This window comes from Agelaius phoeniceus, chromosome 6 (genome assembly GCF_051311805.1).
Source record: "Agelaius phoeniceus isolate bAgePho1 chromosome 6, bAgePho1.hap1, whole genome shotgun sequence".
NCBI lineage: Eukaryota > Metazoa > Chordata > Aves > Passeriformes > Icteridae > Agelaius > Agelaius phoeniceus.
This window is the reverse complement of record NC_135270.1, coordinates 33,841,891-33,857,634: the sequence shown is the minus strand read 5'-3', so window position 1 is coordinate 33,857,634 and position 15,744 is coordinate 33,841,891. Positions and strand designations below refer to the sequence as shown.

General features: G+C 38.9%; 1 protein-coding gene across 8 annotated transcripts in view; it reads right to left on the bottom strand.

Annotated features, from left to right (window-relative positions):
• LOC143694366 (uncharacterized) overlaps nucleotides 1-15,744 on the bottom strand; it is a 67,151-nt gene that overhangs the window by 36,515 nt on the left and 14,892 nt on the right. Inside the window, exon 4 of one of the 8 annotated variants that reach the window (XM_077180378.1) lies at nucleotides 11,286-14,647. The exons of the other annotated variants lie outside the window; for them this stretch is intronic. The gene's annotated coding sequence lies outside the window, so the exon portion shown is untranslated. Of the gene's footprint in view, nucleotides 1-11,285; nucleotides 14,648-15,744 lie in introns of those variants that run through there. 8 annotated transcript variants of the gene reach the window in all.

The window sequence follows — 15,744 nt, the reverse complement described above, 5'->3', positions numbered from 1 at the left end:
CTATTTATTGCCACCAGCTGCAGTGCTTAGCTAGCAAAGTTCTTGACACCAGCGATTGCTTTTCAGCACCAATGCTTCCGGCTGCTAACGGGGGCTTCTATTGCCAAACGCAGCCACTCCTCTTAGAACTGCTCCTTCTGGTATACACACAGCTCCTGTCACTGCCCCCAGAGCAGAAGCTGGGAGACAGGGATCGGATCTGAACCCACTGCTATGGAATCTCTTGATCTATTAATCTCCTACAACTTTAAAAGGCCTTGCCAAATACCACTAGCTTGAAAGCTGTCAAATGTGCTCAGGAGATCTACCCATCAGTAATGGATTTTTTTTCAAAATTAAGATGCGAGTTCAGCTTGTGAGCAAAGGGTGTCCTACATAACAAGCCACAGATTTAGTAAAAGCAAGAGGATTTCTGTATCTATCAGGTATCTAGCCAATGGTCTCTATTTCATTAGATTTTCGAGCAGGGAGAAACCAGACAAAGGTAATTACTCTTCTTCTGTTAAGAGCTGCTATTACTCCTGCATGAACAGCTAGCACTGCCTTTTTCTTTTGCCTCTGCCTATGGCAGCCAGGAGAACTAAACAGGAGCAATATAAAAGTGGCAGTGTCAACAGCTGTCCTACCAAGCATTAAGTGTACCTCATACAGTAAATCTTCAAAGCAGTAGCATGTGTTCCGCTCCTGTGTATGCAAATCCTGTTATTTTATTGATATCATTTGCACACATGCCTTCTTCACAGCTGAACCCTTGAAAAGCCATTGCATATAATTGGGCTCAACTAAGCAACAGAGGCAATCAGTGACAGGAGGAGACTGAACTCCTTTAACATGGAAAGAATTCCTTTCCTCCCTCAGAAAAGAAACACCCAGTAGGTCAAAGAGGAAGGTTTCTCTGCAGTATAGCACAGACAAGCCTGTTATACAGATGCCTGAACCACTGGAATCTACAATAAAAAAAAAAATCAAGCCCAGGGCCTTCATGGACACAATTTTTCCCTTTAAAGGAATGAACAAATGTATGTATTTTTGTCTATATGTATGTTTAAAAATCCTAAAACATTCAAACTAAAATCTTTGCAGAGTTAGGCTCTGCCACACAAGATAACTTAGCTGGCAAACATTCTGAAAATTTTTTTACTCACTGTGAAAACTGATAAAAGTAGGTGCCCTGTTCATCTTACAGACAGATTACAAAAAACATAATCATTCTTCTGTCTGTAAGGAAATTCCTTTTCAGATTCAGAGAGTACAAGAGACATCTGAAAGTTGGAGTTACTTATGGGTCAAAATACAATTGCTCTTTATTTCTTATCTTTGTCCCTGCAAATAACCCAAAAACGTTATTAGCAAATTACTTTCTCTTTCATATCTTTAAACTGGAGATAAGTATATGTTTCCACTAAATGACTCATAAAAATAAACTGGCATAGCAGTTTGACTTGAAGTGTTACGTGTGATTGAGCAGCCTTCATAAAAATTACTGTTTCCTTTGCATCTGTATTTTCCTTGGGCAGACCAGAGTTTGGGCCACAATCTGCCCTACACACTAAATCCTGACGTAAGGCCACTTCCCCAGCACTGGAAAAGGTCTGTTCCATTACACCAATCCCACTCTGGCCTTTTCTTTGGGAAGTGCAAGACAAGATATGATAATGTAACATCATGAAGAATGGGTGTCTTAAACAACTCTCCTCTATTCCAGCTGGACTTCAGCCAATTCAAATGGATGGGTGAGGGCCAACAGACATATTAGTGCAACCCTCTATTTAAAGCCAAGTTATCCCCTAAATGACCCTAGAGTCAATTTATAGATGCAGAGACTAATGTACAATAGAGTCAGAAATACTCTAAAGCCTAGCTTTGAAAATGCCTGGACACATGCCACTGGGAGTACTCTGAGGGGGCAGAAAGGGACAAAACATATAAATGCTTAATTTCCATGTTTTTCCAGTGTCCTTTTTAATGATTGTTTTTTGGTTTTTGAATTTCTTTTTGTCACTTCATAATAAAAAAACAGAAAAGAAAAAAATAAAGAAAAACAATGTAAATGAAGCCTAGAAATTTTAATTCTTACTACAGTTTAAAACCATTATTAATCCCTGCAGACAAGCTCTCCCCTAAGGAGTTCAGTAGTTCAGCAGTATAACTCTTCGTCATCCCTACAGATGCAAGAAATACCCGGTTTCAGGATGCACCAGCAGTGTCCCTGTTTGCAATGGTGAACAGTGGGCCTCTTAGTTCCCCTCCTCCTAAAGCTCTTCCTACATCAACACACCACCACCTTCCCCACTAATGATTTCCATGCTGTGGGGCATGCTTCTGCTAAGGCAGAGCAAGTTAATTATGGAGCAAGTTATTTTCTGAGCAAGTTAATTATAAAAACCGGCTCACAAAAAAATTTTGAGTAACAAAAAAGACATGCAGATGCAACATCAACACCTTATGTAATTTTTTTCTTTCAGTCAATTAAGACCATTGATGACATTTTTATGCCTAAGCTTCTTAAATGAATCTTGAAACAAAAGTTTCTCAACTTTCTCAAACATAGACAATACATATAGCAGGTAGCAATTAATTGTTGCAACTGAGAGGAGGGAGTTAAAAAATAACTATCCAACGTTAAAGTGAGTTTAGTATATTTTATGGCAATTTCAATAAGTTCAGTTACATTCCTATAAATAAAAGTTATAGTTATGACAATCAGAGGGCTGTTGGCTGTCTGGTCATTAATGTCATGCTTTCTTGTAGAAGAGCTCACAATTATCCACAGCTTTCTTTTCCATGTAACACCATTTCCCATATAAACATCCTGCTTTCGTGTTTCAGTGCTTGAGGCTGCCACTGTGCATTACTGTAGGAGTACAAGTGACATAAACACCAACACAGGATCCTGGTGCAGGAACACAAGTGGCCAGGTATTGACTTCCCTGCCTCTGACTCAGGGAGAGTCAATAACAGTCTCCAGAGCAGTTGATTTACAAGCCAAAACCCTTCAATGATCTCTGAATTAAATGCAACCAAGAAAGGCATGACAGGCTATTGTGGGTGCTCCCTGAAATGCAGCTGGTCAGTGTGGCAAGCAGGACCCCCTTCCTTCACTTGCTCCTTTGCACACAATTATCCCCAGCAGCAGCAATAGCCAAGGATGACACCTGACCACTGGATAAGAAAACATCCATCCTATTCATACCACCACATCAGTTGCACCAGACTTTAAAATGAACCAACCACCCCACCAGTTTGCAGACTAAGCAGTAGAAAATTCTGAAGCTGTGACACCTTCAGCTCCCTTGCTCAGGTCATTTTTATGCTGTAGGACAAGCAATCCATCTATCCACCTGAGAAGCTTAACTGAGCGGCCTAATTTTTAAATGCAAGCATTCCAACCTCCCAGTAATTCACTGTCAGAGAATTTGCAGAATCTTTTGCACTGGGAAATATTTAGGACATTTATAACTATCCCTAAAAATTAAGCACAGAAGCAATTTATAACTAGTAGCTGGATTTTTCAACAGTAAGACAGAGGGATGTCTAGAGACTTCAGGTTTTGGTTGCGTAACTTGAGAGAGTTAGATGGTCATGTTTTCGTAAGTGCTCAGCATGTACTTTGAAAAATATTAAGCCTAATCTGAGTGCTTTAACAACTAAAAAGAGGCATTGAAGCAAAACAAGCTCCTGACTACTGTAAATACCTTTTTTCAGTTCACCTGAGGATGGAAAGTTTGTCCTGTTGCTTTGTGACAAGCACGTGATGGGGCAGACAGTCCATGGTCTCATGGCTGCAGACACGCCAACAAAGGCAAGGGCAGACCAAGACATCAGTTACTCAAACCAACTAAAACCATATAATAGCCAGGTATTCCTTAAAATTCTAGAATCCAGAACAAATTTTCCACTCATGGGAACTGATAACCTTTAGCAATCTAAACAACTGCCTGAGTGCATGGGTGATCAGTTATCTTTAGACAAAAATCATCCTGCAGAGAGTGAAGAAATAATTTAAAAGACAAAAACAAAAAGAGAAAAAAAAAAAAAGCAAGAAAATAAAAGAAAAAAGACAAATGATGGGACTGCAGAAGAAAACACAGTTTTGCTATCTTTATGGAAGACCCAAATAAACTGGGACAATAAACAGACACATGCAGACACTACTCAGGAATTGCAAGTTCATTTTGCCAGAGAAATGTATTGATATTTTACTTGGATCCAACCAGAAACTAAAAATTAAATACATGCAATAATACAACAGAGCGTCTCAATACTCTTTGGGACTGTAAACTTACATATTGAAAAACTTCTGTTCAAAAAGCATCCCACAAAACTGAGATGCAGCATCAAAGTAAGAACAGTGCATAGGATTCAATGTGGAGAAGGACAAGTCAGTGTTAATGGGAAAGAGGGACTGTACTATGGGAGCTGGCAGCCAAAACCAACAACCTTGCTTTCACTAGACCTCAAAGAATAATATTTAAGTACTGGCATTATAGAAAGCCACAAAAAATTAGACTCCCAGCACTGGAAGTGAGAACATATTTCATTTCCAGCCAGAATACTAGATCCGTTCCAAAGCTGAGTTACTGGAAGTCTTCCATTGTCTCCAGTCTTTTTTTTTTTCATTTTATGTCCCTCTTGTTTTCAAAATGAGTGAGCAGGTATTTCCCATGTAACCCCAAGAATTAGAAATACACAATATATACATTTATTAATTTTAAAAATGTAAAACACAAAATTAAATTCTCTCTAAAGAATTATATTTAGTATACACCACACTGCTGAAATAAACTAAGCATAGTTTCAATTGACATGTTTTAATTCAATTTCTCCAGTATTCCAATACTCTTCTGGAAAAGGAAACAAAAGGAAAAATGGTTTTACAAATCCTCCAAATGCTACACCTATACTTTAGCAAAAAAATGATGCTATAATTATTATTTTGAGAATATTACCATGCTGCAAGAAAAGCACAGCAGATAAATGATTAATCTTTCATATTAGCTAAACCAGAAACACTGCTAGATGCAGTACTGCATTAGTACAAATATAAGATTTTATGTCTTCTGACAAACTTGTACTAGATTTTTATTTAAAGAAAAGGATTTGTTGATCATTCTAGGAATTCAAATTGTTCTTTAGAAAGCAAAGTGTCATTGATGTACTTCGAAATGTTCATTAACAATCGTAAGCTAGAATAATCATGGCCACAGAAGAAAGCTATGTACCCACCAGGCTTTATTAGAGTTGCAAATCACAAGCAATGGACTGATTCCCAATTTATTGTCTCCACAAACTTAAGGAAAAACAAAGAGCTGAAGGCATCAGTGAAACACAGTAATATGCTTCAAGCTAAGTCTTTTCAAAAGGGTATTTCTATCTAAAGTTATAAGGAGCTAATCAGCAACAGCAAAACAAGTTCATTTTCAGCATATAAATGCACACTCTAAGCCAAGTAAGAAATAGAAAAATCCTTTGAATTTGGCTCACAAAGATATTTTCTTTATTTTTCTGGTTTGGTGAATACTAAGAGTGTGGTATCATGAGTTTCTGTTTCCATGAGTGCTGCAGTAAAGAGGCTTCCTTTAGACTAGCCCAGATAAATATTTTAGCTTACTGCTGCAAGAGGCTCTCCAAATGGTTTACCCAAAGCCCAGGCAGGGACACCCTTTGAAATGTCTCTGTAGAAGTAAGAGCAAAGGAGGGGTCTCACACTGAAGCACGGGCACTCCCCTGCCAAGCCCAGGACACGAGCAGCGATGCTGGCCACCCCACTCACACAGTGGAGCTGAGCTTCACTGAAAGCTGCCTGCCAGCTGGAAGCCCGGGTGGGATTTTCTCTTGACCTTTAAAGCCAATTGCCTGCTGCACTTCCAGCTATTTACTGCTGCTGCAGGGAGGAATGATACTTCCTTGTAAAAGTCCTTCTCCGTAAGAACCGAGGTCTGCATGGTATCAACCCTCTGCTGAGAGCTGCAAGCGCTCATGTGTTAATTGCTTAATTGCTGCCCTGATGGTACTGGGGGGAGTTTGCCCTGAGCTAGTGTTTTATAGAATCAGCCCAAGGGTTGCTGCAATAACTAAGAATAAAGGGAGTCCATAAATAAAGCCCTCTTCAGACAGAGCAAAGAGCTATTTAGTTCAGCTTCTCTCTGAGTGGCTAATGGAGTATATTCGAGGGGAAAAGCATAGGAACAGAAGCTTACTGTACAGCACAGTATATAAAACATCTTTCCCTACAACCCCTAATGCTTTCTGCAGCTTAGAAACCTCCTGAGCTAAAAGGAATAGATTCTTCTCTTTTCTAAAATCTTCCAGGTTAAAAAGCAGGCAGTAGTAGACCTGCTTTCAATAAAACCAACACACAAAGGCCCTGGGTGCTGTGAACCTGACAGCAATTTACAGCCATTTAGAACAATGAGTGAGCCTATTGCCAATACACGCTAGAAGAGCATGATAAATGCAGAACAAAATTTAACATTTCAATCTAGATTATTAAAGAAAACAGTACTTCATCCATCAAATTTATATCTATCCTATCTGGGTATTTATCAGCATAGTTCTGTGCTACACAAGCAGAACAACAAAGGCAGTGGCAGTAGCCCCATAAGCTTTGCAATAAGCTTGCACTGTGTCTATCTGTGCAGAGGAGTGCTTAGCACAGAGGAGCTTTTACTGCCATATAACTCCAGCTAGTCCTCAACATCCATCAGGCATGACAAGTTACTTGGTAAGATCAGGTTGCTCTTGCTAGTGTATGTTTCCATGAGCATGAGAATGAAACCATTTCTGAAAGAACAAAATGGCTGGGGTTGGGCTTCAGGTGGGTGACAGTTCAGCCTGCTGTCCTCTCTGTTATATGGTACACTCTGTGATGTGTGCTTGGGTCCCTGCAATACACTGATATGCATATTAAATTCACTATTTTTTTAGTAAGAACCATTTACAGGCACTGTGTTATATCCTATTAGAAATAAAAGCCATTGTATTTAAGCATGAATATGCTAGGGAGTTAATTTCAAATTCCCTTACTGTACACATCACATGATATTTTTTCAATTAAACTGATTCAGTATTGGAACAGAGCATAACTATGTTTCCTTGAGTACTCTCACAGGCAGTTGAACATCTGGAGGTAAAAAAAGCAACAATAGAAATGAAGAGTTGCCATACAGGTTCTTCATATCAAGCTGAACAGAATTCCATAGTCCCTACATGCTGCTTGAAAGTAGATATCAAATATCTCTGAGAAAAAGAGCCATTAGATTTGAGACTATGAAGATAGAACAAAGGGTTATGAAAATGTGTAAATATGTTCAAAAGGAAATTCTAAAGCACCACTGTTGTCATCTGCAAGATGTGTTTCTTTTCTGGGTTCCAGCTTCTGTTGCTTTTAGTGTAAAGTGTATGTTGCATTTTTGCTACTGCTTACACTGTATGCATCTCAAGGGTTTGCTTATTCTTAATTAAAATTAGATTAATGAAGTTTATCCTCAGAATTTTTAGTGTCTTCTAAAAGCTGCTGTTTCTAGGAAGAGGCCTGCACCAAGACAGAAGTGGGAAAGAGCATAAGGAGTATAGGGAAGCAGGGACAAAGAAAATAAAAAAGGAATTCTCTGAATAAGCTTCATGTCCTACCAGCTTAAAGGCAATGAAGCATTTTTCATTTCTTGCTGTGGTCCCCAAAGCTGTAACTTACATTCATTTTTTGACATATTTTACACACAAAGTAATTCTGCCTCAAACACTGTTGACTTGTAGGAGTTGGTCCTGCTCAGCACATCACAGAGGGTCTCAGTGACCTTGGCTGAATTGTAATGGGGAAGTTTTACACTGGTGAGTTGTTTTAGAAGGAAACAGAAGTCATGAGTTGGCATTTTTTGCGCTGTCAAATGCCATTCCATCCTTTCTCATCGCTCTGACTTTTAACAGGGGAGGTTGGAATAATCATACTTACAGCTGTTACTTCCTATGCCCTTATCTTTGTGTAGGTTCCTGTATATAAATGTAAATAAACATGAGGTCTGCTCTTACCTGAGATGCCTTGGAGTTCTTTTCAGAATTAAAATAGTGTTTGAAATTCAGGAGCTTACTTTTTTTTAAAGTTTCCTTCAGAATCAGCATCCACTTTTCACATATCTAACACATTTTATTTCACTGTCTCATAGAACATGAATGAATTTTCAGGAAGGAACCATGTAAGGACTGTAATGATTAGTGTTATTTAAGGGAAGACTTCTTCAAAAATAGGCTAATGATGTAGCCAAGTTTATTCAGGTGTCAGTGGCCAAATGAGACATAAAACCTCTGAGCTTTAACTCACAGATGATCACTCAGATCAACAGCTCCTTGGTGCTGTTTCAGAAATACCTTTTTCACCCTTTTCTGAAATACATTCAGCATACAGATAATTAAATTAAGCACTTTCATGCTGGTTTCATCTTGATGTTTGACTTTCAAGATTCAAGCCAAGCAGTTACCCATTTCTTCCAAACGTGTATCTGAAGATGCATTAGCAGAAAATCATTAAATCAAGCAGCTCCAGAAAGATACGAATGCTGAAGGGAACAGCAGTTTGCAATTCTTCCCATATATCCAAATGTTTTCTATGCCTCATACACTGAGACTAATTGGGACAAAATTTTGAAAGTGTCTGGCCAAATTCTTCTGTGACAGGAAGTGAAATGGTTTGTACCTCTTTGTCAAAGCTAAACTCACTTTTGACTGAGGACTGACACCATGCCTTTGTATCATTAACAGTTTCCCATACCCTATTCCTGGATATATGATATTATATTACAGACATGGCTAAAGCCCCCTTTACAAAGGTAGGCAGTGTAAAATAATTATAATTACTCCCCCTTGCCACTACAGCAGCTTTCTGGAATGCAGAGACCCCACGATGGAGAAAGCAAATAAGTTTTAAACAATGTGTACCCAGGGTTGTGGTGTGGTCAACTCCTCCAGTGGTCATTGTCCAGTGGATGGAATGTTGATGCTGTGGCATCCATGACAGAAAGGTATTGGTTTGTCCAGCTGTGTAACTACACTTGCACTTCAGATTCTGCAGCCTCGAAATGCAGCTAGCCCACTGGGTATAAAAATACAGTGCTTGGTTCAATTTATTATTATAATTTAAATGGACTCAGGAGATGAATTATCACTCTGGATAGAGATACCAGGGCTAATAAGAGCAACTGGCTTGGTCTTCCTAAAGTTCTTCTGCAGGTGGGATACAGTTTCCATCCTTGGATTGCCAGGGCTCTGGATCCAAGGGCCTCCTGTCATCCCTCTGTACAGATGGACTCAGGGCAATGCCCACAGTCCATCTGTATAGAGGGATGACAGGAGGATTTGGCTCAGTCCTATTTCATAACAACTCTTGCTTCACATGGACTTTTCAGCAGTGTTAGCGTTAGTCCCCAAGAATAAGAAGCCTGTGGAAGTGCAGAGGAAATATATACGTTCTTCCCAGACCACTCTTGGACAGAGCCCAAATTCCCTAGTGTAGGAGTGTCGCAGACATCTTTTTGTGAAAATCCTTTCTTAGGATTTTTTCCCTTCTGAGAAGCTGAGGCCTCAGAAACAAAATGTAAACAATGGTTATCTGCTGCTGTGGAAGGCAACAGGGGCATCTGTGATTGGCCCATCTTGGATGTTTACAATTAATGGGCAATCACAGCCCAGTTAGCTTGGACTCTCTGTCCAAGACACAAATCTTTGTTATTCATTCCATTCTATTCTTAGCTTAGCTAGCCTTCTGAGATGAAACCTTTCCTTCTATTCTTTGTAATATATATATCATAAAATAATAAATCAAGCCTTCTGAAATATGGAGTCAGATCTATGTCTCTTCCCTCGTCCTGAAAACCCTTGTGAACACTGTCACGTAGGAGGGCTATGAGGTTGAGATTTTGGAAAAAGGTTCTGACAGACACAGCCAGCTGGAAAGAGAGTGATCCACATGCGCAGTTCCTTCCAAAGATGAATCAGGATGAAATTATTTTACATGTTTTTTCATTGTCCTTCCCACCTTGTAAACATTCCTAAAGCCTGTCTGTAAGCCCTGCATAAAGAAGCGCTAATATCCATATGTCAATACTGGAAATGGTTTTTCCCACACCTAAAGAGCCAAGTTCATCCCATATGTAATTCCCCTCACTTTAATAGCTTTGCAGGAGGAAGGATACTGGCCCAGTAAGTCCACCCAAAAGCTGCAGATCCTGCTGAAAACAGCTGCCTACCTTGTGAGGGGGATGAATCATCACAGACCTCAGTTGCTCAGACCTTTGCAATAGATTCCTCCTCACTTCTGTGTGCAATTCTGCCTGCAAATCTCTAAATTATCTGGACACCAGCTGCTTCAAAAGCTTGAAAGCCTTATTATAAGAGATAAGGACAGAAGAGCAGGCCTTGCTCTCAGTTACTAAACTATGTCCATTGAATGTGTATCTGTGCTGTAGTTGTACTTTGTTTTTCCTACTGCAAGACATTTCTTGATTAGCTACAATATCCAGGAAGAATTGTTCCTCTTTCTGGTACGTTTCTTGATTTTTAGAAAGGAGCAGTGAGTACTCACCCTTCTTTGCTCTGGCAGTTACACACTAGAACCAGGATGTAGGTCAGGGTGAACCAATACACCTAGAGTATTAAATTGCTTCAGTGTCTGGCCAGTAAATCTTCATCCTGTGGTCAGGAAAAGCTGAATGCCAGCTTTGCAGTAAAAATGGACCAGCAGGGAGTTTGAGAGAAGCTAAGGGGAAAATTTTCATAGGATCATGAGGGAATGTTATTTAACAAATTCTCTTCTATTACAATGATTCTGTGACCCTGGTGATGCCTTCCAGTCTTATGTTGCTATAAATACCTTGCCTGAGAACTAATTCCTCCTGACAAGCTGACAGAGCTTCACCACACAATAGAGCATGTCACCAGTTAGTTTATCTTATGGCTAACATTAGCATTTGATTTTTGTTTTTCTGCTACTGTTGTTCTGGACAGCAAGGTAGTGTTTTTAATATTACCTGGTGAGAATTGTACATAATGAGTAAATAAACTTGCAGCTCCTTCAACAACAGATGCTCTAAATTAAAAGACCTGAAAGTAACATTCCTATACTTTAAGCAAATAGTACATTCTAGGATCCTAAGTTATAAATGTAATTATAAATATGTACAAATTCCAGTTAAAATAATCTTCTTGGGACAGGAGTTCACCCTTAAAAGAATTGTAACATCAGACATCACAATTTATCTTAGCTAAAAAAAATAGTAGAGGAAGGGTCTTCAGAATGAATGTAGATTAGTAATTTTAATCACATTAGAGCTTTTTAGAATTTGCTTTTGTAATGGAATAAAACATGAGAGAACATAGTTGTATGAAAATTATTTTCCACAAGCTGTGCTGAGAAAGAGATAAACAAGATAAATCTTTCACTCTCTTGGATATTGAAACATATATATACAAACCTATTGCTATTTCCTGGCAGGGAACACAAGGAGGGAGAAACAGAGAAGTTAAGGTGAAACTATCTATAACTAATTTTCCTGTGCCCAGGTAGGGTCATGGAGAAAAGTCATTTTTGCAGCCAGCCTCTGTCATCCTGCTCAGCAAGTGACACCTTTCTCTCTTCCAGTCTGTTGCATAGCACTCTGTGTGGCGTGAGATTAGGGCTCCTTCAAGATGTTCTTTGTTCTTCCCATTTTTCCTAATGTGACAAGGCAGGGGGTTGTCAGGATTTTACCAGGCAATAATACAAGTTTGGTTTTTTTTTAGTCTAGATATGCAAATGCCTCTTTCTCTGCATGTTGTGACACAAATGCCTTAGCAAAAATTTCATTTCATTTTTCTTTCCTTTAGCTTTCTCAAAAGGTATCCCTAAGCACCTAAAATCCTAATCCAAAGGTCACCTCTTCTAATTTAGGCATCTAAATTTTTTCTGTAATTAATGCACTCTTACCTTTATATCTCACCTACCATACAGTTGTCTCAGGATCCTCCTCCTCAGCATATTTAATCTAAGACAAATAAGTTAAGTAAGACAACTAAATTAAGTAAGTGGACTGCAGAGTAAAGGAAGGTGACCAGTACAGACTAGATGTCTGACTTTTAGACAACTAAAATGAAAAAGTATCAATACCAAGCTTTGTTCAGTTGGTTTCTGTGTAAGTCTTCACATGATTATCTATATGAGGTATTTTAGATTCTAAATTGAAAGATCTTTTTCAGCCCAGAATATACAGATGACAGCAGAAGACATGTCCCTTTGCGTGTGTCAGCAATGATTCCTTGCAATCAACTTCATTCATTTGTTCCAAATTAGTAGTTGTGCTCTGGACTTGCTCTACAGCCAGTGAAGGAAGGCAAGTGCCTTAAGAGGAGTCTCTGGGTGTGCCTGCTTTTCTCCAGTGATAACAGAGGAAGCTTCTACAGTCCCAACTTATGTACTTCAGTTAAATGACGGGATGAATCCATGAATGGAGGCTGCAATGCTGGGGCTTGCAGTAAATTCTAACTCCACATTAAAATCTTGCAAGTATAATATAAATCATATGTGTCAGTGGTGTTTGTGTGGGAGTACATGTACTTCATGTATGCATGCACAGTTTGTGCATGCTCCGACTAGAACAAAGTAAAACAACATGGTAATATTGTCTGTGAAATAGTGAAGCCAGCTTTCAGAAAGATGTGGAAAACCTTTGCATGCAGACCTGAGCTTGAATTATTTCTTGGAAGTGAGCTTTATCCAGTTATACAAAGTGGAATAATATTTCAAGAGCAAATCAAATGCAATATTATATTTTCTGGTTAAGTATAATTATATGGTGAGACCATTTTACTCAATAATCACAGTAACAACAACAACAGTAACAATAGCAATAATAATAATAATAATAAAGCATCTGATAAGATTTATTGCCAAGACTAACATTGTCAGAGACATCCAGATCAGCAATGGTTACAAGCAGTGGACACAAAATGAAATTGTCTGGTTTTGACAACAAAATATTCTGCATTTAGCAAAGGCATATGTTTCAAACTCAAATGACTTCACTTCAAATTAAAGCAAAAAATGTTTTGAAGTGTCGTCATTTGATAATCATTTGCTTTAAAATAAGCAACAGATTTCTATCTAATGGGATCCATATCTTTAACAAGTGAAGCAACATTGTGACAAACAAAAAACAACCTGCTCTAAAATATAATTCCAAAATAAATTACATCTAGCTGTTTTGTTGTTGTTGCGCTCTGTTTTCCTTTTTTGGCCGCCTGTAGAGCTCCCACAATTTTTTCATTGCTACAATGACAAATGCTATGAGAAAAGACCTGGGCCACTGCCAGAAATCTACTCTAGACTTCAGTATATGTTTCTGCTTTCAAGAGTCAATTGTTTTCCTTCTCTCCCAGGGGTCACTTGCTACCTTATTACCAGAAAGAATGACCCCTTGACAGCGCAATTGAGATCCAGAAACTCAACAAAACTGTAACCCCTCCAGTGGCATCAGAATTGTAATCAACAGCAGTGGGTCTGGAAGACAAATGTACTTGTATATAAGGCCACCATCTTAGAAAGTGGCTTCTCTACTTGGTTTCTTTTGATATTTTTATTACCCCTTTCTTGTAACCTTTTCATTGCTAGTGCTCTCAAGGCAGGAGTGTTTTCACAGCGTTGGAATTACCTGTGCTCATTTTACACAGTTTGCTGCCTATTCCTTCTCTTGCAATCTGTGCTGTGAAGCACATGACTAGAGATGGGAGCCCCCAGTCACTATGGATTTCCTCTCTTATTCAGCTTAATTCACTAGCAGAATAGTTGTTCCTTCAATATCCTTACTGCCACGTAAGAAACATGAGTACAGAATCTCCAGCCTTGAAGCCGCAGAAAAGAATGAGCTTGAAATATTAAGGAGAACTTTACAGAGAATATACCTTGCCCTTGAAAAGGCATGCACTGAAATAGTGCTATACAATAATATTTCTCGAATGTAGTTATTATTAAAAGTATTAAACTTATTTGCTGTATCCTTTTGCATACCTAAGATCTGCAAAACCTAGGTTGTTTCCGATAAATACAAGCAAAGATATTCTGCAGCACAAGACCTATTCTGCAGCACAAGACCCTAGTCTAGTTCTTATATTGTACATGTGGAACCCTGACCTAGAGTCCTGAGGTTACCAAAAACTGCACCTCTAATTTGCCTAAAGGGTTTTTTTGAAAATGTTAGCAAACTTTCAGAAAATCTCAGTGTGAATTAAAGATTGAAATGTTTCTTATTCTGGGGATTTTATTACCAGATTACTTGACATGTGTGCTAGAAAGAATTTTTTTAAGACCATCCAACCACATGGTAGAAAACAAGGTACCCATGAACGAAAGCACTGCTCCCAGATGCTCTGCCATCTGACTATCATTACACAGATATTGGGAAATAGTTCAGATAATTGTAGGAGAAAGTTCCTCAAGATATACAAGGATAAAAAGATCTAAAAAACAGACAAAAGCAGAGAGCGTGGCAAAACACAAGTGCACAAAATCCCACTGCCTTTAACAGAGACTTGGGTGAATGCAGGAATTTTCAGAGACAGGAGTCTTCAAACAGCATCATGGCCTGAGGTGCAAAAAACCCAGCAACAGAGTTCTACTGAGCATGCACTGGGGAGAACAAGAAAGCATGAGGTCAAAAAAGAAATGTTGTTGTTACCTTTCTCAGACATAAGTCATCACATTTTGCAAACAACAAAATAAAAGGTATTAGACCCCTAAGTGATCCCTTGAAGGAGAAGCAGATGGCCAGCCTAGCACCTTCAGAGGAGAAGTAGCACAAATAGCAAGAATGTGGTTTTTCCTACACTGTCCTACCAACAAGATGTCACCATAATGCAGAGAAGGTGCCAAGTCCTTGCCCAGCTTTCCCTGCTGAGGCACAGCAGTTCTGCTACAGACAGGCAAGAGGGAGGAGAATGTGAAAATGGCTCTTCTGCCCCAGAAACCAGGCTGTGATCTCCGGGAAGAGCAGACAAAATAATGTTTTGAGTTTTATGCTGCTGCCTCACAGTAAGCTCTGTGTGACTGAGCTCTTCCCCTGTCAACAGTCACACTGTTGACAAGGCAGAGTTGTCTTCTCTGGCAAAAGACAGGCTGAGTTGCTTCACACCTGTGTTTTACTTCAGCAAATGAAAGGGTAGGATTGAGGTCCTAATTAATAACCAAAAGGGGAAAATTGACAAGAGCTTCTTTTGGCACTAGTATGGAAAAACATATGGCCTCTTATTTTCTTGCATATTAGGTCACATCATTTTAATTTCTATCCAAAAGCCCAGAAGCAAGTTACATGGATTCTCTGTACTTGTTTAAGTACCATACATTAAAAATAACATGCTGAAATAATGCTGTCAAAGTATGAGACCTACCTGACTGATGGAATATTCTTCTATAGAGAGCAGCTCTAAGCTTCCCTTAAACAGAATGAAGGAAAATCTAAAGATAATAATGAATAAGAAAGCAGCTTCTTCTGCCAGACCCATCAAGTTAAATGGCTCTTTGTATTGTTCAAAATGTGTACAATATTGTGTTCTGTGGCAGAGGGTAGAGAGAGGGAACTTCCAGAAACGTTTTGATGGAACAACAAATAAAAATAATATTTTGACAGAGAGAGCTCATCCTATTAAAAAAAAAAAAAAGCATTTCTCTCATTTCTCTGACTCAAACAGAGATCTCTTTATTAAGGTTGCACGTGGAGCCTCACAGTA